The following is a 24,405-nucleotide window of genomic DNA, read 5'->3' as shown; positions in this document are numbered from 1 at the left end:
CATACCCCTTGATTCCCCTAGTAGTAAGGACTTCATCTAACTCCTTTTTGAATATATTTAGTGAATTGGCCTCAACAACTTTCTGTGGTAGAGAATTCCACAGGTTCACCACTCTCTGGGTGAAGAAATTCCTCCTCATCTCAGTCCTAAATGGCTTCCCCCTTATCCTTAGACTGTGACCCCTGGTTCTGGACTTCCCCAACATTGGGAACATTCTTCCTGCATCTAACCTGTCAAAACCCATCAGAATTTTAAACGTTTCTATGAGGTCCCCTCTCATTCTTCTGAACTCCAGTGAATACAAGCCCAGTTGATCCAGTCTTTCTTGATAGGTCAGTCCCGCCATCCCGGGAATCAGTCTGGTGAACCTTCGCTGCACTCCCTCAATAGCAAGAATGTCCTTCCTCAGGTTAGGAGACCAAAACTGTACACAATACTCCAGGTGTGGCCTCACCAAGGCCCTGTACAATTGTAGCAACACCTCCCTGCCCTTGTACTCAAATCCCCTCGCTATGAAGGCCAACATGCCATTTGCTTTCTTAACCGCCTGCTGTACCTGCATGCCAACCTTCAATGACTGATGTACCATGACACCCAGGTCTCGTTGCACCTCTCCTTTTCCTAATCTGTCACCATTCAGATAATAGTCTGTCTCTCTGTTTTTACCACCAAAGTGGATAACCTCACATTTATTCACATTGTACTTCATCTGCCATGCATTTGCCCACTCACCTAACCTATCCAAGTCGCTCTGCAGCCTCATAGAATCCTCCTTGCAGCTCACACTGCCACCCAACTTAGTGTCATCCGCAAATTTGGAGATACTACATTTAATCCCCTCGTCTAAATCATTAATGTACAGTGTAAACAGCTGGGGCCCCAGCACAGAACCTTGCGGTACCCCACTAGTCACTGCCTGCCATTCTGAAAAGTCCCCATTTACTCCTACTCTTTGCTTCCTGTCTGACAACCAGTTCTCAATCCATGTCAGCACACTACCCCCAATCCCATGTGCTTTAACTTTGCACATTAATCTCTTGTGTGGGACCTTGTCGAAAGCCTTCTGAAAGTCCAAATATACCACATCGACTGGTTCTCCCTTGTCCACTCTACTGGAAACATCCTCAAAAAATTCCAGAAGATTTGTCAAGCATGATTTCCCTTTCACAAATCCATGCTGACTTGGACCTATCATATTACCTCTTTCCAAATGCACTGCGATGACATCCTTAATAATTGATTCCATCATTTTACCCACTACCGATGTCAGGCTGACCGGTCTGTAATTCCCTGTTTTCTCTCTCCCTCCTTTTTTAAAAAGTGGGGTTACATTGGCTACCCTCCACTCCATAGGAACTGATCCAGAGTCAATGGAATGTTGGAAAATGACTGTCAATGCATCCACTATTTCCAAGGCCACCTCCTTAAGTACTCTGGGATGCAGTCCATCAGGCCCTGGGGATTTATCAGCCTTCAATCCCATCAATTTCCCCAACACAATTTCCCGACTAATAAGGATTTCCCTCAGTTCCTCCTCCTTACTAGACCCTCCGACCCCTTTTATATGTTATAATGTTAGAGTAAAGGGAAAGGAAGGGTAGGAATTTCTGAAATGTTTTCAGGAGAACTTCCTTGACCAGAATGTTCTCAGCCCAACTAGAAAGGAGGCATTGCTGGATCTGGTGCTGGGGAATGAGGTGGACCAAATATCTGTGGGGGAACACTTGGGTCAGAGTGATCATCGTATCATAAGGTTTAGATTAGGAATCATAGAATCATTTATAGCACAGAAGGAGGCCATTTCCACCCATCGTGTCCACGCCGGCCGACCAAGAGCTATCCATCCTAATCCCATTTTCCAGCTCTTGGTTTGTGACCCTGTAGGTGATGGCACTTCAAGTGCACATCCAAGTATTTTTTAAATGTGGTGAGGCTTTCTGCCTCTACCACCCGTTCAGGCAGAGTGTTCCAGACCCCCACTACCCTCTGGGTGAAGAAATTTCCCCTCATATCTCCTCTATACCTCCACCCAATTACTTTAAATCTATGGCCCCTGGTTGTTGACTCCTCTGCCAAGGAAACAGGTCCTTTCTATCCACTCTATCCAGGCCCCTCAAAATCCAATTTCCACCCTTCCCTCACCTTCACATGGTGCATCTCCGACTCTTCCCTTCCCTTCCTCTACTTCTCTGTCTCCATTTCTGGGGATAGGCTTTCGACCAGTATCCACTCATCATCATCATCATCATCATCATCATCTTAGGCGGTCCCTCAAACGAGGATGACTTGCTTCCACATGAGTTCACAGATGTCTCAATGAAGGACCCAATGTTCCAGTCCTGAACTCTAATTGAGGGGGTGGAAGATGCCTATGCGTGGATTTTTTTAACGTGTGGTGACCGTTGCACACCAGCCACCACACGGGCTTGACAGAGCTAGGTCTTGGTCCAGTAGCAAGGGTTAACCAGGATGACTGGAGACTAGCTCTGCTGCACGGACCTAGTGCACACATATATCACAGTGTGGGCAGGCCCGTGCTGCCCCTGGGCCCCTGGCCCCGAACTCAAGCCTCCCCTGGGCTCCGATCACATCGCTCCACAGTCTCTCGCTGCTCCTGCTGTATCTGCCAACTTCCAATTACCGACCTGGACCTTGATGACGTGACTCTTCGCTGCCGTCGCCCTCCTGTACCAGCTTGTGCTGCTTCCTGGAGTGGCCTCCATGCTGCTCCTGGGCTGCCGCACCTCCGCTCCTTTTATGGCCCGACCTGCCACTGGTGTGCATGGCAGTGCATGGCCCTGTGCAGGTACAGTGCATGGCACTGTGGACTGTGGTGGAGGAGTGTGTAGCTGATACACTCACAGCTACAACATCTCTGGTCCAACTGCCCACTGCAGCACTCTGCCTACGTTTTCTGGGGACAGTGAGCACAAAATGACTGGAAACATTTTAGTGAAAAGTGCATGGGCTGAGAGAGAGAGATTACATGCAGGGCTGTGCCTCACATCAAGAAGAAATAGTCCAGGCAGGGAGAGTCATCTTTTAAAGATATGTTCTCTGCTTTTGCTTTTCTTTATAGTGTCTCCAATATAAGGTTCAGAGGATGCACAGGGTGCTCCAATATCAGTGGTGGGACTCTGAAATTATCAGCTGGGTATGCCAAAACCAGTTGGGAGTTGGGATCATGGCTTTAGTTGTGTTACTAATGATAAAAAAAATTATCAAATTCTCAATAACTAATGAGTCACATAAATGATAAAAAGTATTGACCGTTTAATTGTAGTGTCTGCTTTATCCCTGGTGTAGTTAAAAACCAGATCGGCCTCAACCTCACTTTGCTAGGAGGAAGTACAAGTGCAGGCAGACATGCCATTTTCTCTTTCTCCCTCTGATTCTTCCATGCCATGTAAGGAGGTGTCAGCAATGGCTCAGTAGTGGGACGTCGCCTCTGAGTCAGAAGGTTGTGAGTTCAAGCCCCGCTCCAGAGATTTGGACACATAATCTAGGCTGATACTTCAGTGCAGTACCAAGGGAGTGACAGAGGTGACATATTTTGGATGAGATGTTAAACTGAGGCCCTGTCTGCTTTCTCAGGTGGACGTAAAGGGACCCCATGGAACTATTCAAAAAAAGAGGAGGCAAGTTCTCCCCGGGGCATGACTAATATTTATCCCTCAACAAAGCATCACTAAAACAGATTATCTGCTTATTTATCTTATTGCTATTAGTGGGATCTTGCTGTGTGCTGCCATGTTTCCTTATATTACAAAAGTGACAATACTTTAAAAATACTTCATTGCCTGTGAAGTTCTTTGGGAATTCCTGAGATTATGAAAAGTACTATACAAATGCAAGCACTTTTTCTTCTTTCTTTCTGTCTGTCATGGAGACAGAGCTAAGGTTGGGAAGATTTTTGGGAAGGGGGTGATTGTGATACATAGAGTCCGAACTAAACGATCATTGAGTGTGAGCGAACTCCACTGTAACGGAAACTAATTTCATCTATCTGTCCTAGAAGAAATCAGCGGTCCCAATGGAGGATGTCTGCCATCCGGAGACTGCGCCTCAGTCAATGGAAATGATCCAAGGCAAGATCACTGCGAGCAAATCCAAAGATTTCAAAAATCAGCAGCATTGCCAGGATGGGAAAAAGCGCTTCATCTGCTCTGAGTGTGGCAAGAGCTTTCATAAATACTCTTGCCTCAAACTGCACCTGAGGATCCATACTGGGGGGAAGGCCTTCAGATGTCCTGTCTGTGGGAAGGACTTCACCCATCCATCCAGCCTCCGAAGGCACGAACGCACACACACAGGTGAGAGGCCGTTCAAGTGCCCCGACTGTGGTAAAGGCTTCAGTCGTCTATCCCATTTGGTGATGCACCAGCGCACACACACAGGAGAGAGGCCGTTTCAGTGCCCCACCTTCCGGAAGGAGTTTAGCCAGTCCTCCAATCTGGTGCTCCACCGGTACACACACACTGGGGAGAAACCATTTAAATGTTCTGTCTGCGGAAAGGACTTCAACCACCCGTCCAGCCTGCACAAGCACGAGCGCTCGCACACTGGAGAGAAGCCGTTTCAGTGCCCCGACTGCAGTAAAGAGTTCAGCTGTTTGTCCAATTTGGTGATTCACCACCGCACGCACACTGGGGAGAAGCCTTTTCAGTGTTTGACCTGCGGAAGGAGTTCAGCCAATCGGTCAACCTGATGAAGCACCATTGCACCCACATGGGAGAGAAGCCTTTCAAATGCCCTGTCTGCTGGAAGAACTTCATTCACCGATCCAGCCTTGGCAAGCATGAGAGGATGCACGTGGGAGAGAAGACATTTCAGTACCCAATCCGTGACCAGGAGTTCAGCACGTCATCACACTCTGTGCAGCAGGTGGGGGAGAAGCAGCAATGTCCGGGCAGGGTTTGAACCAGGGGACGTGCAAACTTGCCCTTGTGGGAGAGAATAGCAGCAAAGACGATGAGGTAAATCAGGACGTAATGATAAGGCGACATCAAGCTTGGGTTTTAAAAGCCAGTGTTCTTTGGGATGAAGGAAAGATTGAGGGAAGGTATGGAGTTCCACAGATTATGAGGTTCTAATAAAGAAAATTATAGACGGAGCGTTGTAATGGGTGTTGATTTCAATACTGTAAGGTTGAAGGGATGAGGTGGTGTGTGTAGCTTGGAGTATTTACAACTTGGGTGGAAGAAAGAAAAGTTCAGAGTAGCACTCACTGGTAATATGAACAAAATAGAGCGAGACATGAAGAATGAAACTAGTTGAACCTTGGCCAGCATAGTGACTACTTGAGACGATCAACATTTTCCTCATCAGCATTTCTGGACCAAGTGTTCTTTGGTGCTGGAATGTCTAAAGATGAGCAGTGTAGTCAGTGCCTATGCTCTTTGATGCTGGAATTTCTCAATATGAGCAGTGTAGGTAGGGCCTATGTGGTCAATCTCAATATTCAATGGTTGAAGTACAGATGAATTAAATTTGGAGCTTCTATGCGGCAAATGGGACAATTGTTTGGGTCAGTGAAAGTAAAATACAGACAATTATATAATAGAAAAATGGATGGTTCAGGGGTAAATGCACAGAGGTAAAATGGTGGAATGAGCCATACACACTTGGCACCTTCCATTTTTGGTCTGTGCTGAAGTGCTAACTCAGGCCCCATGGGGCTTAAGAATGGAAAAATCACACTGTGTTCTGCTGTATATGAATACAAGCTGCCCACAAAGATCTTGCGATTTCTGTGGCATCGATTTCAGCTCTCCTGACCTTAGTTTGAATTTGGCGCCAAATCCAACAAATTTCCAGTGTCCAGAACCAATGATGTCATCAAGCTCACTAAGCAGCCAATCACCATTGATGAATTCTCAGACAGCAAGGCAGGAGATGAAACGTACAGATTCTAATTTATTTTTTATAAATTTTACCGAGAGCAAAATAAAGATTGGGACATAGACATAAGATCAAGGTAGAAGCTGAAATATTATAAACTTAAAAATATATATATTAAAAACATATGTAATTCTTAATACTATTAATGGAACATTTGACATTCCACAAGTATAAAATTAGCTTTTCAGGGCCAGAACAGTTGTTCGGCAGTCAATATGCTGTTAAAACCCAGTTACACATCTTTCAACAAGGCTTAACTTTTTTGAGGAGAGACGGGTTTAACAGCGATATTCCAGCGTAATAGGGGACATTTTTGTCCTTTTGCATAGGATTAAATAGGATATACGACACAGAAACAGGCCATTCAGCCAGTCGGCTTTTATGATCCACTCCCGCCTCCTCCCATCTTTCCTCATCTAAATCTATCAGCAGAACTCTCTATTCCCTTCTCCCTCATATGCTTGTCTAGTCTCCCCTTAAATGTATCTAAACTATTCGCTTCAACCACTCCCTGTGGTAGCGACTTCCACATTCTCGTCACTCTTTGGGTAAAGAAGTTTCTTCTGAATTCCCTATTGGATTTCTTGGTGACTATCTAATATTGATGGCCTCTAGTTATGCTCTTCCCCACATGTGGAAAGATTATCTCTCTATCCACTCTATCAAAACCTTTCAGAATTTTAAAGACCTCTATTAGGTCACCTCAGTGTTATTTTTTCAAGAGAAAAGAGATCCAGCCTGTTCATCCTTTCCTGATATATATATCCTTGCATTTCTGGTATCATCCTTGTAATTCTTCCCTGCACCCTCTCCAGTGCCTCTATATCCTTTTTATAATATGGCGACCAGAATTGTACGCAGTACTCTCCTAAGTGTGGTCTAACCAAGGTTCGATACAGGTTTAGCATAACTTCCCTACTTTTCAATTCAATTTCCTTCAGTGTGATTTGAATTGATTGCCGGCTATGGGGAGTACCTCAACACAACATGCAGCAGAGCAGTGAATGACTGACTGCAACTTCAGGACTAATGCTACATCCTGAAGTTGCTGTCAGTTTCAGAGGGGTAAATGATAGCAAACGCTGCCAGTTTCATCTTCATTACCACCGCAAAATCCGGGCCATTATCATCGGTGCTATAACTCCTCATTTCCCAGCTTCCCTCTCAATCCAGTGACGGTTTACTTGCAGTGATAGCCCACATTACACAGAATGACCCATGGGTTCAAAATGCTGCATCAAATTCGAGGCAGTGTATGAGGAATGGAGCATTTTTAGTCACCAGGGGCAGTCTGAGTAAGAGTGGCCAAATTTACTTTTGGCAGTAATGGAGGGAAAAGAAATGGTGAAGGGCCTTCGTGCAGAAATTGCCCTGATGTATTGCAGAATAAGGCCAAAACTAGGAAACTTTGGGGAGAATGAAGTATCTCATTTTGAGATTTTTGACTATTTGTCCCAGGAGAGATGTTCGATTCATTTCATTTTTATTAAGATTTGGCTATTACATTAAATTATTCTAACAATAAAAATGAATCCAGCATCTCTCCTGGAACAAATTGTCAAAAATCTCAAAATGTAACGCCCCTATTTAAAAATTTGTTGTCTGGAAAATTATTAAGGAAGCAGTAGCAGGATATTTGGAAAAGCAGGATTCAATCAAGCAGAGTCAAAATGGTTTTATGAAAGGGAAATCATGTTTGATAAATTTGCTGGAGTTCTTTGAGGATGTAATGAGCAGGATGGATAAGTAGGAACTGGTGGATGTGGTGTATTTGGATTTCCAGAAGACAGTACACTCGGTAAGGTGCCACATAAAAGGTTACTGCACAAGATAAAGGTTCATGGGGTTGGGGGTAATATATTAGCATGGATAGAGGATTGGCTAACTAACAGAAAACAGAGAGTCAGGATAAACGGGTAATTTTACGGTTGGCAAACAGTAACTAGTGGGGTGCCACAGGGATTGGTGCTGGGGCCTCAACTATTTACAATCTATATCAATGACTTGGATGAAGGGACCGAGTGTAATGTAGCCAAGTTTGCTGATGATACGAAGATGGGTAAGAGAGCAAACTGTGAGGAGGACACAAGAAATCTGCAAAGCGATATAGACAGGCTAAGTGTATAATGTGGGAAAATGTGAGGTTATCCACTTTGGCAGAAAAAATAGAAAAGCAAATTATGATTTAAATGGAGAAAAATTGCAAACTGCTGCAGTATAGCGGGACCTGGGAATCCTTGTGCATGAAACACAAAAGATTGGTATGCAGGTACAGCAAGTAATCAGGAAGGCAAATGGAATGTTGGCCTTTATTGCAAGAGGGATAGAGTATAAAAGCAGAGAAGTCTGACTACAACTGTACAGTGTATTGGTGAGGCCACACCTAGAGTATTGTGTACAGTTTTGGTCTCCGTATTTAAGGAAGGATATACTTGCACTGGAGGCTGTTCAGAGAAGGTTCACTTGGTTGATTCCAGAGATGGGGGGGCTGACTTATGTAGATAGGTTGAGTAGGTTGGGCCTATACACATTGGAGTTTAGAAGAATGAGAGGTGATCTTATCGAAATATATAAGATAATGAGGGGGCTCGACAAGGTGCATGCAGAGAGGATATTTTCACTTAAAGGGGAAAGTAAAACTAGGGGGCATAGTCTCAGAATAAGAGACCGCCCATTTAAAACTGAGATGAGGAGGGTTGTAAATCTGTGGAATTCTCTGACCCAGAGAGCTGTGGAGGCTGGGTCATTGAATATATTTAAGGCAGAGATAGACAGATTTTTGAGCGATAAGGGAATAAAGGGTAATGGGGGCAGGAAGGGAAGTGGAACTGAGTCGATGATCAGATCAGCCATGATCTTATTAAATGGCGGAGCAGGCTCGAGGGGCCGTATGACCCACTCACTTAGCCTATCTATATCCCTTTGCAGATATTGTGTGTGCTCCTCACAATTTGCTTTCCCACCCATCTTTGTATCATCAGTAAATTTGGCTACATTACACTCGGTCCCTTCATCCAGGTCATTAATATGGATTGTAAATAGTTGAAGACCCAGCATTGATCCCTGCGGCACCCCACAAGTCATTGTTTGCCAACCGGAAAATGACCCATTTATCCCGATTCTGTTATCTGTTAGTTAGCCAATCCTCCATCCATGCTAATATATTACCCCCCAAACCCGTGAACTTTTACCTTGTGCAATAACTTTTTATGTGGCACCTTAGCGAATGCCTTCTGGAAATCCAAATACACCACATCCACTGGTTCCCACTTATCCACCCTGCTCGTTACATCCTCAAACAACTCCAGTAAATTTGTCAAACGTGATTTCCCTTTCAAAAAACCATGCTGACTCTGCTTGATTGAATTATGCTTTTCCAAATGTCCCGCTACTGCTTCCTTAATAACTGGTCTATAGTTTCCTGCTTTTTGTCTGCCTCTTTTTTTTTAAATAGGGATGTTACATTTGCGGTTTTATAATTCGTTGGGACCGCCCCAGAATCTAGGGAATTTTGATAGATTATAACCAATGCATCCACTTTCTCTGCAGCCACTTCTTTTAAGACCCTAGGATGTTAACCATCAGGTCCAGGGGACTTTACACCTTTAGTCCCATTATTTTACCAAGTAACATAGAAACATAGAAAATAGGTGCAGGAGTAGGCCATTCGGCCCTTCGAGCCTGCACCACCATTCAATAAGATCATGGCTTGATCATCACCTCTGTACCCCTTTCCTGCTTTCTCGCCATACCCCTTGATCCCTTTAGCCGTAAGGGCCATATCTAACTCCCTCTTAAATATATCCAACGAACTGGCATCAACAACTCTCTGCGGTAGAGATTTCCACAGGTTAACAACTCTCTGAGTGAAGAAGTTTCTCCTCATCTCGGTCCTAAACGGCTTACCCCTTATCCTTAGACTGTGTCCCATGGTTCTGGACTTCCCCAACATTGGGAACATTCTTCCTGCATCTAACCTGTCCAGTCCCATCAGAATTTTATATAATTCTATGAAATCCCCTCTCATCCTTCTAAACTCCAATGAATACAGGCCCAGTCGATCCAGTCTCTCCTCATATGTCAGTCCTGCCATCCCGGGAATCAGTCTGGTGAACCTTCGCTGCACTCCCTCAATAGCATGAATTTCCTTCCTCAGATTAGGAGACCAAAACTGAACTCACCAAGGCCCTATACAACTGCAGTAAGACCTCCCTGCTCCTATACTCAAATCCCCTAGCTATGAAGGCCAACATGTCATTTGCCTTCTTCACCACCTGCTGTATCTGTATGCCAACTTTCAATGACTGATGTACCATGACACCCAGGTCTCGTTGCACCTCCCCTTTTCCTAATCTGCCGCCATTCAGATAATATTCTGCCTTTGTGTTTTTGCCCCCAAAGTGGATAACCTCACATTTATCCACATTATACTGCATCTGCCATGCATTTGCCCACTCACCTCACCTGTCCAAGTCACCCTGCAGCCTCTTAGCATCCTCCTCACAGCTCACACCGCCATCTAGCTTAGTGTCATCTGCAAACTTGGAGATATTACACTCGATTCCTTCATCTAAATTATTGATGTATATTGTAAATAGCTGGGGTCCGAGCACTGAGCCCTGCGGCACCTCATTAGTCACTGCCTGCAATTCTGAAAAGGACCCGTTTATCCTGACTCTCTGCTTCCTGTTTGCCAACCAGTTCTCTATCCACGTTAACACATTATCCCTACTACCATGTGCTTTAATTTTGCACAACAATCTCTTGTGTGGGACCTTGCCAAAAGCTTTTTGAAAGTCCAAATACACCACATCCACTGGTTCTCCCTTGTCCACTCTAATAGTTACATCCCCAAAAAATTCCAGAAGATTTGTCAAGCATGATTTCTCTTTCATAAATCCATGCTGACTTGGACCGATCCTGTCATTGCTTTCCAAATGCGCTGCTATTTCATCCTTAATAATTGATTCCAACATTTTCCCCACTACTGATATCAGGCTAACCGGTCTATAATTTCCCATTTTCTCTCCTTCCTCCTTTCTTAAAAAGTGGTGTTACATTAGCTACCCTCCAGTCCATAGGAACTGATCCAGAGTCGATAGACTGCTGGAAGATGATCACCAATGCATCCACTATTTCTAGGGCCACTTCCTTGAGTACTCTGGGATACAGACCATCAGGCCCTGGGGATTTATCGGCCTTCAATCCCATCAATTTCCCTAACACAATTTCCTGACCAATAAGGATTTCCTTCAGTTCCTCCTTCTCACTAGACCCTCGGTCCCCTAATATTTCCGGAAGGTTATTTGGGTCTTCCCTCGTGAAGACAGAACCAAACTATTTGTTCAATTGGTCTGCCATTTCTTTGTTCCCCATTATAAATACACCTGATTCTGACTGCAAGGGACCTACATTTGTCTTCACTAATCTTTTTCTCCTCACATATCTATTGAAGCTTTTGCAGTCAGTTTTTATGTTCGCTGCAAGCTTCCTCTCATACTCTATTTTTCCCCTCCTAATGAAACCCTTTGTCCTCCTCTGCTGAATTCTAAATTTCTCCTAGTCCTCAAGTTTGCTGCTTTTTCTAGCCAATTTATATGCCTCTTCCTTGGATTTAACACTATCCTTAATTTCCCTTGTTAGCCACGGTTGAGCCACCTTCCCTGTTTTATTTTTACTCCAGACCGGGATGTACAATTGTTGAAGTTCATCCATGTGATCTTTAAATGTTTGCCATTGCCTATCCATCGTCAACCCTTTAAGTATCATTTGCCAGTCTATTCTAGCCAATTCACGTCTCATACCATCGAAGTTACCTTTCCCTAAGTTCAGGATCCTAGTCTCTGAATTAACTGTGTCACTCTCCATCTTAATAAAGAATTCTACATGTTATGGTCACTCTTCCCCAAGGGTCCATGCACAAGAAGATTGCTAATTAGTCCTTTCTCATTACACATCACACAGTCTAAGATGGCCATCCCTCTTGTTGGTTCCTCGACATATTGGTCTAGAAAACCATCCCTAATACACTCCAGGAAATCCTCCTCCACCGTATTGCTACCAATTTGGTTAGCCCAATCTATATGTAGATTAAAGTCGCCCATGATAACTGCTGTACCCTTATTGCATGCATCATTATTTCTTGTTTGATGCTGTCCCCAACCTCACTACTACTGTTTGGTAGTTTGTACAAAACTCTCACTAGTGTTTTCTGCCCTTTGGTGTTCCGCAGCTCTACCCATATAGAGTACACATCATCCAAGCTAATGTCCTTCCTTACTATTGCGTTAATTTCCTTTTTAACCAGCAACGCTACCCCACCTCCTTTTCCTTTCTGTCTATCCTTCCTGAATGTTGAATACCCCTGGATGTTGAGTTCCCAGCCTTCGTCACCCTGGAATCATGTCTCCGTAATGCCAATGATATCATATTCGTTAATAGCTGCCTGCGCAGTTAATTCGTCCACCCTATTACGAATACTCCTTGCATTGAGGCACAGAGCCTTCAGGCTTGTCTTTTTAACACACTTGCCCCTTTAGAATTTTGCTGTAATGTGGCCCTTTTTGATTTTTGCCTTGGGTTTCTCTACCTTCCACTTTTACTTTTCTCCTTTCTATCTTTTGCGTCTGCCCCCATTCTACTTCCCTCTGTCTCCCTGCATAGGTTCCCATCCCCCTGCCATATTTGTTTAACCCCTCCCCAACAGCACTAGCAAACACTCCCCCATTGGTTTCGGTTCTGCCCAGGTGCAAACCATCCAGTTTGTACTGGTCCCAGCTCCCTCAGAACCGGTTCCAATATCCCAGGAATTTGAATCCTCCCTCTTGCACCATTCCTCAAACCACGTATTCATCTTAGCTATCCTGCAATTCCTACTCTGATTAGCACGTGGCACTGGTAGAAATCCTGAGATTACTACCTTTGAGGTCCTACTTTTTAATTTAACTCCTAGCTCCGTAAATTCAACTCGTAGGACCGCATACCGTTTTTTACCTATATTGTTTGTACCTATATGCACCACGGCAACTGTCTGTTCACCCTCCCCCTCCAAAATGTCCTGCAGCCGCTTCGAGACATCCTTGACCCTTGCACAAGGGAGGTAACATGCCATCCTGAAGTCTCGCTTGCGGCCACACAAACGTCAATCTATTCCCCTTACAATTGAATCCCCTACCACTATAGCTCTCCCACTCTTTTTCATGCCCTCCTGTGCAGCAGAGCCACCCACGGTGCCATGAACTTGACTGCTGCTGCCCTCCCCTAGTGAGTCATCCCCCCCAACAGTACCCAAAACGGTGTGTCTGTTTTGGAGGGGGATGACCGCAGGGGACCCCTGCACTACCTTCCTTCCACTGCTCTGCCTGATGGTCACCCATTCCCTATCTACTTGAGTAACCTTTAGCTGCGGTGTGACCAACTCACTAACCGTGCTATTCATGACATCCTCAGCATCGCGGATGCTCCAGAGTGAATCCATGCGCAGCTCCAGTGCCACAATGCGGTCTGTCAAGAGCTGCAGCAGGATGCACTTCCTGCTCATGTAGTCGTCAGGGACACTGGAAGCGTCCCTGAGTTCCCACATAGCACAGGAGGAGCATGACACGGGTCTGGGCTCTCCTGCCATGACTTAACCTTTAATTAATTTAATTTGGCAATAATGTCAAAGGTTACTTACTGATAAAGGAAAAAAAAAGAAGAAAAACTACTCACCATTCACCAGCCAATCACTTATCTCCTTGGCTGTGACATCACCATTCGATTTAAAAAAAAAAAAAACTTTTTTGCCTTCTCTCCCTGCACCAGCTAGCCTCCTCCGATCTGTCGACGCTCCTCCGATGACGGGCCTTTTATAGGCCTCCCCCGGACTCCCGCGCCACCTCCTCTGATCTCCGAGTACTACTTCATTAGTGATAGTGATTGTATTAGGTTCCTCCCTCCCTATAGCCCCTTGTTTATCCACTATTGGGATGTTTTTAGTGATTTCTACCGATACAAAACATTTGTTCAACGTCTCTGCCATTTCCCTGTTCTCCATTATTAATTCCCCAGTCTCATCCTCTAGGAGACCAACATTTACTTTAATCACTCTTTTCCTTTTTATGTGCCTGGAAAAACTCTTGCTATCTGTTTTTATATTTCGTGCTAGTTTACTTTCATAATCTATCTTCCCTCTCTATCATTTTTTTAGTCATTCTTTGCTGGCTTTTAAAAGTTTCCCAATCCTCTGGCCTCCCACTAGTCTTGGCCATATTGTATGCCCTTGTTTTCAATTTGATACCATTCTTTATTTCCTTAGTTAGCCACGGATGGTTATCCATAAAGGGTAGAAATTAGTTAAAGAGGAATCTTGCGATGGAAACAAAGAAAAAGGTAATTAAAAATGAGGGAGCTTCGCTGTAATGTGTAAAAGACAGTAATTGTGATCTATCTGTTTTAGAGGGCATGCCTCAACCAAACTATGTTTTTCAGTGAAGATCAACGTTCCACGACATGATCACTTCAAACAATTCCAAGAGGTTGAAATATCACAGTGTTTCCAAGATGGGCAGAAGCTCTTCGTCTGCTCTGAGTGTGGAAAGAGCTTCAACCAAAACTCTCACCTCGGATTACAGCAGCTGGTCCATACGGGAGAGAAGCCTTTCAAATGTCTCATCTATGGAAAGGACTTCAATCATTCATCCAACCTCCGCAAGCACGAGGGGACGCACACAGCAGAGAAAGCATTCCAATCCCCGACTTGTGGGAAGAGTTTTAATGACTCGTGCAGGCTCCGCAGACATGAGGGCATGCACACTGGAGAAAAGCCATTCAAGTGTTCAGACTGTGGGAAGGCTTTCAATGATTCCTCAAACCTGTCCCGGCTGAAGCGTATTCACAGCGGTGAAAGGTCATACAAATGCCCCAGGTGTGAGAAGGACTTCCGCCAACTGTCCTCACTGGTGAAGCATCAGCGTATACATACCGGGGAGAAACCATTTCAGTGCCTGACCTGCAACAGTCATCCCACTTAGTGACGCACCAGAACACGCACACAGGAGAAAAACCATTTCAGTGCCCAACGGAAAGATTTCTGCTAGTTGTGCAACCTGGTGAGCCATCAGCGCACACACACACAACAGAACAGCCATTTCAGTGTAATGTGGTGTGGGAAGGGCTTCAAGTGGGAATTGGCACTGGGAGTTCACAAGCATTCACACCAGGGAGGAACTGTATCTATGCCACGACTGCAGGAAATAGTCCAAAAGCTCATTTGACATAATTTTGTAAAGGTACTCACAAATAACTGCTGAGAAGCTCACCAGCTCGCTTTGCTACTTAGCTTCTGCCTCTTCATCCATTTTCCATCTTTTCACCTCCCATAAACTCCTTCCCTCCACTATGCTGAATCAGGAATTGATACAGTTCCTCATTGAATGCTTCATTTGAGCAGCATTCACCACACCAGATGACCATATGTTTCGCAATCTTAACAGTGCAAAATATGAGGAATTTATTCCTTCAATTTACATTCTGAAACATACAAGATTCTGAAGGGGATTGACAGGGTAGATGCTGAGAGGATGTTTCCCTTGGCTGGAGTGTCTTGAACTGGGGGGGTCATCATCATCATTATCATAGGCAGTCCCTCGGAATCGAGGAAGACTTGCTTCCACTCCCAAAGTGAGTCCTTTGGTGGCTGAACAGTCCAATACGAGACAGACTTTGTCACAGGTGGGACAGATAGTCGTTGAGGGAAGGGGTGGGTGGGACTGGTTTGCCGCACGCTCTTTGCGCTGCCTGTGCTTGATTTATGCATGCTCTCGGCATTGAGACTCGAGGTGCTCAGCTCCCTCCTAGATGCACTTTCTCCACTTAGGGAGGTCTTTGGCCAGGGACTTCCAGGTGTCAGTGGGGATGTTGCACTTGATCAAGGAGGCTTTGAGGGTGTCCTTGTAACATTTCCACTGTCCACCTTTGGCTCATTTGCCGTGAAGGAGCTCTGCATAGAGCACTTGCTTTGGGAATCTCGTGTCTGGCATGTGAACTATGTGGCCTGCCCAGTGGAGCTGATTGAGTGTGATCAGTGCTTCAATGCTGGGGATGTTAGCCTGGACGAGGACGCTGATGTTGGTGTGCCTGTCCTCCCAGGATTTGTAGGATCTTGCGGAGACATCGTTGGTGCTATTTCTCCAGACCATGAGGTGTTTACTGTACATGGTCCATGTCTCTGAGCCATGTACAGTCTCCGCAAGATCCCACAGCCTGGGGGTTACAGTCTCAGGATAAGGGGGAGGCCATTTAAGACAGAGATGAGAAGGAATTTCTTCACTCAGAGAGTTGTGAATCTTTGGAATTCTCTGCCCCAGAGGGCTGTGGATGCTGAGTCTCTGAATATCTTCAAGACTGAGATAGATGGATAGATAGATAGAGTCTAGAGGAATCAAGGTATATGGGGATAGCACAGGAAAGTGGAGTTGAGGTCAATGATCAACCATGATCTTATTGAATGGAGCAGGCTCAAGAGGCCATAGGGCCTACTCCCGCTCCTATTTCTTATGTTCTTATTCTGTTTGTAATGATATCCTCTGATTTATTTTCCAAATTGATTTTGAGTAAAATCCCTTACTATATTTTTATGAAGAGAGATACATACTTTAGCTAGCACTATGGTCACAATTGTGCTGCCGCTACAGGTTGAGGAAGAGCTAATTTCATTGTATAAAATATAGTAATTATAGAGCAATTTCATTCTTGAAAAAGTTTGGTTAACTCTCAATTAGTATAAAACAAACTTTTGACCTGATGAGCTAATGGAAGAGGGACTGTTAATTGAAATTAAAATCAAAGATGAAAAGTTAAAGGAAGACAAAGCAAGTATTTCACTTGGGTGACATCATCTGCCAACTCTAGTAACATCCATCTATTGGTGGAGTTGGTTGCCAATCCACATTTACTCTCTTTAGCAGGAATGGTTTATATTCCTCGAAAACCTAAAGGAAAGGGCAGAAAAGAGTTTACAAAGTAATTGAACTGAGCTGGGTTGGGTTGGCATATGGTCTCCAGTGGTTTTGGCAAGAAAGGTTATCAGGTGAGGACAACAACAACTTGCATTTATATAGCACCTTTAGCACAGTAAAATGTCCCAAGGCACTTCACAGGAGCATTATCAGACAAAATTTGACACTGAGCCACATAGAGATATTAGGAAAGCTGGGTCAAGGAGGATAGAGAGGCAGAGAGGTTTAGGGCAGGAATTTCAGAGCTTTAGACCTAGGCACCCGAAGGCATGGTCACCAATGGTGGGGAGATGAAAATTGATCAGAGGCCAGAATTGGAGGAATGCGGAGATTTTGGAGGGTTGTAGGGCAGAAGGAGGTTACAGGCATAGGGAGGGGCAAAGCCATGAAGGAATTTGAACAAGAGGATGAGAATTTTAAATTCGAGGCGTTACCAGACTGGGAGCCAATATAGGTCAGAGCACAGGGATGATGGGTGAATGGGACTTGGTGCAAGTTGAATACTGGCAGCAGCGTTTTGGATGAGCAGTAGTTTACTGAGAATAGTCGATTCTGGAGGTAACAATAGCATGGTTGAGAGTTTCAGTCGCAGATTGCTGAGGCGGGGCGGAGATCGGCGATATTCGAGATGGAAGTAGGCAGTCATGGTGATGGAGAGGATATGGGATTGGAAGTTCAACTCGGGGTCAAATAGGATGCCAACGTTGTGAATAGTCTAGTTCGGCCTCGGACAGTGGCCAATTTATATTAATGACTTGGATGAAGGGACCGAGTGTACTGTAGCCAGATTTGCTGATGATACAACGATAGGTGGGAATGCAAGTTGTGAGGAGGATGCAAAGAATCTACATAGGGATATAGATAGGATAAGTGAGTGTGGAAAAATGTAAGGTTATCCACTTTGGTAGGCGAAATAAAAAAGCAAAAAGCAAATTATTATTTAAATGTGGAGCGATCACAAAATGCTATAGTACAGAGGGATCTGGGGGTTCTTGTACATGAAACACAAAAAGTTAGCATGCAGGTACAGCAAGTAATCAGGAAGGCAAATGGAATGCTGGCCTTTATTGCAAAGGGAATGGAGTATAAAAGTAGGGAAGTCCTGCTTTAACTTCTAAGGGCATTGGTAAGACCACACCTGGAGTACTGCGTACAGTTTTGGTCTTATTTAATGAAGGATATACTTGCATTGGAGGCAGTTCAGAAAAGGTTCACGAGGTTGATTCCTGAGATGAAGGGGTTGTCTTATGAAGAAAGGTTGAGCAGGTTGGTCCTATACTCATTGGAATTTAGAAGAAAAAGAGGTGTTATTGAAACATATAAGATTCTGAGGGGGCTTGACAGGGTAGATGCAGAGAGGATGTTTCCCCTCCTGGGGGCATAGTTTCAGAATAAGGGTTTGCCCATTTAAAACAGAAATGAGGAGGAATTTCTTCTCTCGGAGGGTTGTGAATCTTTGAAATTCTCTGCCCAGAGAGCTGCGGAGGCTGGGTCTTTGAATATATTTAAGGTGGAGATTTTTGTATGATAAGGGAGTCGAGGGTTATAGGGAACGGGCGGCTAAGTGCAGTTGAGGCCAGGATCAGATCATCCATGATTTTATTGAATGGTGGAGCAGGCTCAAGGGGCCAAATGGCCTACTCCTGCTCCTATTTCTTATGTTCTTATGAGATGGCGTTGGTGACTAGGGAATGGAGTTTGTAGTGAGGGCTGAAAACAGTGGCTTCAGTCTTCGCAATGTTTAATTGGAGTAAATTTCTGCTCCCAACACTGAATGTCAGACAAACTGTGGCAAATTGAAGGCAGGGAATGAGAGAGGTGGTGGTAAGATAGAGCTGGGTGTTTTAGGATGGTGTTGCTGGCTCTTGATGGTTGAGTAGAGAACAAGATATTGGCAGATGTTGGAGAAAAGGATCATGCTCAGCTCAGATAACACCACTAGCGCAATTACTTGCATTCCTTTAATGCTCCTTGTACGAAATAAGTCTAGGAGCACTTTTGAGGATATGGGCACCATGTGGGAAGGAAAAAGGGAGGAGGGACAAAAACACTGTGAATCAGCAGGGCCCATAAGAGACTTTTGAAAGCAGTTGATCAGGCAGAGGTGCTGAGGAAGGGAGTTCCAGAGAGCTGGGGACATAGTGGCCCAAGGAGTGGCTGTTGATGGTTGAGTAGGGAATGAGAAGTAGGCAGGTAACTGGGATCAAAGGATGTGAAAAAGAGACATATGGCTGGGGGAGATGTAGAATAGGGAGGCCATGAAAAAATTGGAAGTTGAGGCTGAGATCGTAGCCAGTTCTTTGGGACATAGGAAGCAGTGGCGAGGTTGGGAGTGCAGGTGAGAAAGTGGTCTGTAACATTCTGGATGATTTCTAGTTTAGAGAGGTGATCGAGTTTCAATGTGGTAATGATGTGGGTTAATGTTTTGGTGTTAAAGGAAGAGAGGGAGGGGTGGAAGTGGACAATATTTTGTAAGTGGTGGAAAGGAGCCATGGCAATTAATTGGTCTTTGAGAAGAAGCTGAGCTTTGAGTCTACAGAATTCCTGGGTTTAGCCAGTGAGGTTGATGGAGTTGAGGAGCCTGCAAGGTGCAGGTGGTTTTTATTTAATTTGATTTTTGGAGTTATAGTTTCACTGGAGAGAAACCATTTCAGTGTCTGACCTCCAGCGAAGAGTTCAGCCAGTCATTTCTCAAACTGTGCTCTTCTGTAGTGTAGTGATGCTTTTTCAGAATCCAGGTTTGCCTCCACACAGCACTGTCACTGCACTACAAAACTAATTTACTGTATAAAATGTGTTGAGATGTCTTGAGATCATGATAAGGCACTCCAAGTGCAAAATATATGTGCAAGCGTTTAATCTCTCAACGGTTTATAACAGGGGTGCAACAGGTCCAAAAAAATAAGTCCAATTCCACAGGTTAATACATCAGTCTCTGGTTGGAATTGAGTATCACAAAGACTGTGTGCTCCATCTTTCAATTGCACAATACTAGTGCCTCTCGTGAACTCACTATCATTCTAAATGGTCAACTTCTTAGTATGATGCTAACCTTATTTACTTGGTCATCCTCGACCGGTCACTAACCTACAGAAATCATCTGCTGAAAACTGCTGAGCAAGTCAAAACTCAAAATAACCTACTCACCCAACTTGCCAGCTCTGCCTGAGAAGTAAATGCCTCCACTTTATGCTCATCTGCTCTTGCACTTTGCTATTCAGTTGCACAAAGGTGGGCAGAGGAAACGTTACAAGGATACCCTCAAAGCCTCCCTGATAAAGTGCAACATCCTCACTGACACCTGGGAGTCCCTGGCCAAAGACTGCTCTAAGCAGGCGGTGAAGAAGGCAAATGGTATGTTGGCCTTCATATCAAGGGGATTTGAGTATAGAAGCAGGGAAGTCTTGCTGCAGTTGTACAGGGCCTTGGTGAGGCCCCACCTGGAATATTGTGTTCACTTTTGGTCTCCTAATCTGAGGAAGGACGTTCTTGCTATTGAGGGAGTGCAGCGAAGGTTCACCAGACTAATTCCAGGGATGGCTGAACTGACATATGAGGAGAGACTGAATCGACTGGGCCTGTATTCACTGGAGTTTAGAAGAATGAGAGGGGATCTCATAGAAACATTTAAGATTCTGACTGGACTGGACAGGCTAGATGCGGGAAGAATGTTCCCGATGTTGGGGAAGTCCAGAACCAGGGGACACAGTCTTAGGATAAGGGGCAGGCCGTTTAGGACTGAGATGAGAAGAAACTTCTTCACTCAGAGAGTTGTTAACCTGTGGAATTCCTTGCCGCAGAGAGTTGTTGATGCCAGTTCATTGGATATATTCAAGAGGGAGTTAGATATGGCCCTTATGGCTAAAGGGATCAAGGGGTATGGAGAGAAAGCAGGAAAGGGGTACTGAAGGAATGATCAGCCATGATCTTATTGAATGGTGGTGCAGGCTCGTAGGGCCGAATTGCCTACTCCTGCACCTATCTTCTATGTTTCTAAGTGGAGGAAGTGCATCCGGGAGGGCGTTGAGCACTTCGAGTGTCATCGCCGAGAGCATGCAGAAATCAAGCGCAGGCAGCGGAAAGAGCGTGCGGCAAATCAGTCCGACCCACCCCTTCCCTCAATGACTATCTGTCCCACCTGTGACAGAGACTGTAGTTCTCGTATTGGACTGTTCAGCCACCTGAGAACTCATTTTAAAGAGTGGAAGCAAGTCTTCCTCGATTCCGAGGGACTGCCTATGACGATGATGATTTGGACTCCCATCTGAGCTTGCTCATTGCACATTAAGCTGATGAATACTCATTTGCATGCTGCTATGTGCCTTGTGTAAGGCACAGTGCACCCTACTCCCCTGCCCCTGCAACATAACTCGTCCACATCTTCATCGACCAGATGTAGTAGCAAAATTGGTGAATAAACTTTGTGACAAAAGCATATGCCAATTTAGTCTGATTTGTTCTATCCACCAACACTTGAATCTCTAGACACCCAATATGGTCAACCTCTCTTGATTCCTTTGACTTTCCTTTATCAACTTGCTGGTGTGAAATGGACTGATGATGTCCCTATAAACCACCATATCATCTCTGACCCGACAGACTGTCAGCCAGGATTCAACTGGCCAGGTCTTAGTTGGGCGCTTCTCCACCGCCTGGCACTGGACAATGACAATGTGCCTCAAATCTTTACCTATGGGAACTCTGAAACAATGACAAATGTCCTTAGACAAATGCAAACTATACCCATGCCATTGAATCATGTCCACCATCTGAAGTATCTGGTGGCCAACACGCATTGTGTGGTGGTGGTGACAATGCTCAAAGATGGCTGGAATCGTATGTTGAGTCTGCATATGCTAAATAATGAATAAATTAGAACTAAACTAATGTTTTTTTTCTATTAGTTTTAGTAAAGTTGGAAAAAGAGAGGGGAGGAGGAAAAGAATCAGCAGATATACTAATACATAGATACACTAACCATAGAGATAGTTAATACGTTAAATAACCTGCAAACTGCTCAGTAGATGATGTAAAAGATCATTAGATCTGAAATTGAGAGGAAAAAATGCAAGTAAAATGGGTGAATGCAACAGTCACAAGAAAAGGAAAAAAACGGGATTACTGTATGAGCTTGGACCCCTGCCAGTGCTGTGATCTGATGAAGGGTCTCAGCTGCCTTCTCTCCTCTGGACACTGAGACCTACTCCACATTTGCTGTGAAGGAAATGGAGTGTACAGTAATAATCTGAAGTTGCTAAAATAAATGTTTCAACCAAATGGCTGCAGAGTGCCCAGCGGCAAGATGGGTTACTAGTCCTGAAGCCTATATTGAGCATCGCTAGAATAGGCCAAAGATTGTATAATCAGAATAGGAATGGAACAGAACTAAAGTGGCAAGGGATGTCAGAGTCAGACTTGTATATAAAGCCATGATTTTCAGCAAAACACTCACCTACTGTGCATTTGGTTAATGTAGAGGAGATCACATTATGAGCAGTGAACGCAGTATAGTAGGTTGGAGGAAGTACACATGAATCGATTTCTCAAATGGAAGGAGTAGTTGAGGCCTTGGTTGGTAGTGTGAGATGTTATGTAGACAGATGTTGGAGCTCCTGCCATTGTACGGGGAAGTGCCAAGAGAAGGAAGGCTACTAGAGGCAGTGGTGGAAGAGTGAATCAGACTATCCAGGGCGGCGGGGCGTGTACTCAATGTTCTCTGTATTTTTTCTTTGTGGATATTTGGGAAACACTGATCACAATATCATTAGGTTCTGAGTAGTTATGGTAAAGGACAAGTAAAAATTAAATGTGAAATCATTCAACTGGCGGAGGGCTCATTTCAAATAGTTAAAAAGTGATCTGGCCCACGTGGATTGGAATCAAACAAATCAGTAAATGAGCAATGGGCGGCCTTCACAGAGGAGATGGTTTGGGTACAGACTAGACACATTGCCATGAGCAGGAAAGGAAGATGAACGGCGGGGGGGGGGGAGATGAACAGGCGGGGGGAGTTAGGAGGGGAAGATGAATGGGGGGGGGGAGTTAGGAGGGGAAGATGAATGGGGGAGGGTCAGGAGGGGAAGATGAACGGGGGAAGATGAACGGCGGGGGGGGGAAGATGAACGGGGGAAGATGAACGGGGGGGGGTCAGGAGGGGAAGATGAACGGGGAAGATGAACGGCGGGGGGGGGAAGATGAATGGGGGTGTCAGGAGGGGAAGATGAACGGCGGGGGGGGGGGAAGATGAATGGGGGTGTCAGGAGGGGAAGATGAACGGGGAAGATGAACGGCGGGGGGGGGGAAGATGAACGGGGAAGATGAACGGCGGGGGGGGGAAGATGAACGGGGGAGGGTCAGGAGGGGAAGATGAACGGGGAAGATGAACGGCGGGGGGGGGGGAAGATGAACGGGGGGGGTCAGGAGGGGAAGATGAACGGGGAAGATGAACGGCGGGGGGGGGAAGATGAACGGGGAGGGTCAGGAGGGGAAGATGAACGGGGAAGATGAACGGCGGGGGGGGGGGAAGATGAACGGGGGGGGTCAGGAGGGGAAGATGAACGGGGGGAAGATGAATGGGGGAGGGTCAGGAGGGGAAGATGAACGGCGGGGGGGAAGATGAACGGGGGGGTCAGGAGGGGAAGATGAATGGGGGGAAGATGAACGGGGTGAGGGGGGAAGATGAATGGGGCGGGGGAAGGGGGAAGATGAATGGGGCGGGGGAAGGGGGAAGATGAATGGCGGGGGAGAGAAAAAGATGAACGGGGTGGGGGGGAAAGAAGAAGCTGAATGGGCCCCGACGAGGACTTTGGGCGGGGCCCGCACGCAGCCGATGCCAGGCTGCTGCTGCTGCCAACTCTTCGGGCGGGCCCCGCCGCCGACGAGGTAAGCGGTGTTAGGCCACTCGGCTGGGGATAGGGGTGACGTCCCTTAGGCCAGGGATAGGGTCGTCGCCCCGGAGACAGGATACGCTGGGAGGGCCGGGAGCTACTGCGCACGCGCACAGCTGCCGGCACTGTTTTTGGCGCAGGGCTGTAGCTCCGCCCCCAACAGCTCCTGCTGCGCAGCGCCGAGCTAGAAATGGGCCTACAGCTATCGGAGAATTGCGAGGTAAATATTCGGCGTAATTTTTGTTCTACAAATTAGGCGGGACTCTCCAATGTGTACCGTTCTAGCGAGAGTCTGAAACTTAAACCCCATGTAACTGAAGTCCCTCATCCCTGGAACCATTATAAATCTTTTCTGCACCCACTCTAAGGTCTTCACATCCTTCCTAAAGTGCGGTGTCCAGAATTGGACACAGAACTCCAATTGAGGCCGAATCTGTGTTTTTTTAAAGATTCCTCATTAACTCATTGCTTTTTGTGTTCTATGCCTCTATTTACGAAGCCCAGGATCCCGTATGCTTTTTTAACAGCTTTTTCAACCGGTCCTGCCACCTTCAATGATTTGTGCACATATACCCCCTCGTCTTTCTGTTCCTGCACCACCTTTAGAATTGTACCCTCTA

The 24,405-nt window shown here is 45.5% G+C and overlaps 1 pseudogene; it reads left to right on the top strand.

Annotated features, from left to right (window-relative positions):
* LOC139228724 (zinc finger protein 208-like) overlaps positions 1–14,912 on the top strand; it is a 197,311-nt pseudogene extending 182,399 nt beyond the window's left edge.
* The last annotated feature ends 9,493 nt before the right edge of the window (positions 14,913–24,405 follow it).

This window comes from Pristiophorus japonicus, chromosome 2 (genome assembly GCF_044704955.1).
Source record: "Pristiophorus japonicus isolate sPriJap1 chromosome 2, sPriJap1.hap1, whole genome shotgun sequence".
Classification (NCBI taxonomy): Eukaryota; Metazoa; Chordata; class Chondrichthyes; family Pristiophoridae; genus Pristiophorus; species Pristiophorus japonicus.
This window is presented reverse-complemented; position numbering and strand designations above follow the sequence as displayed.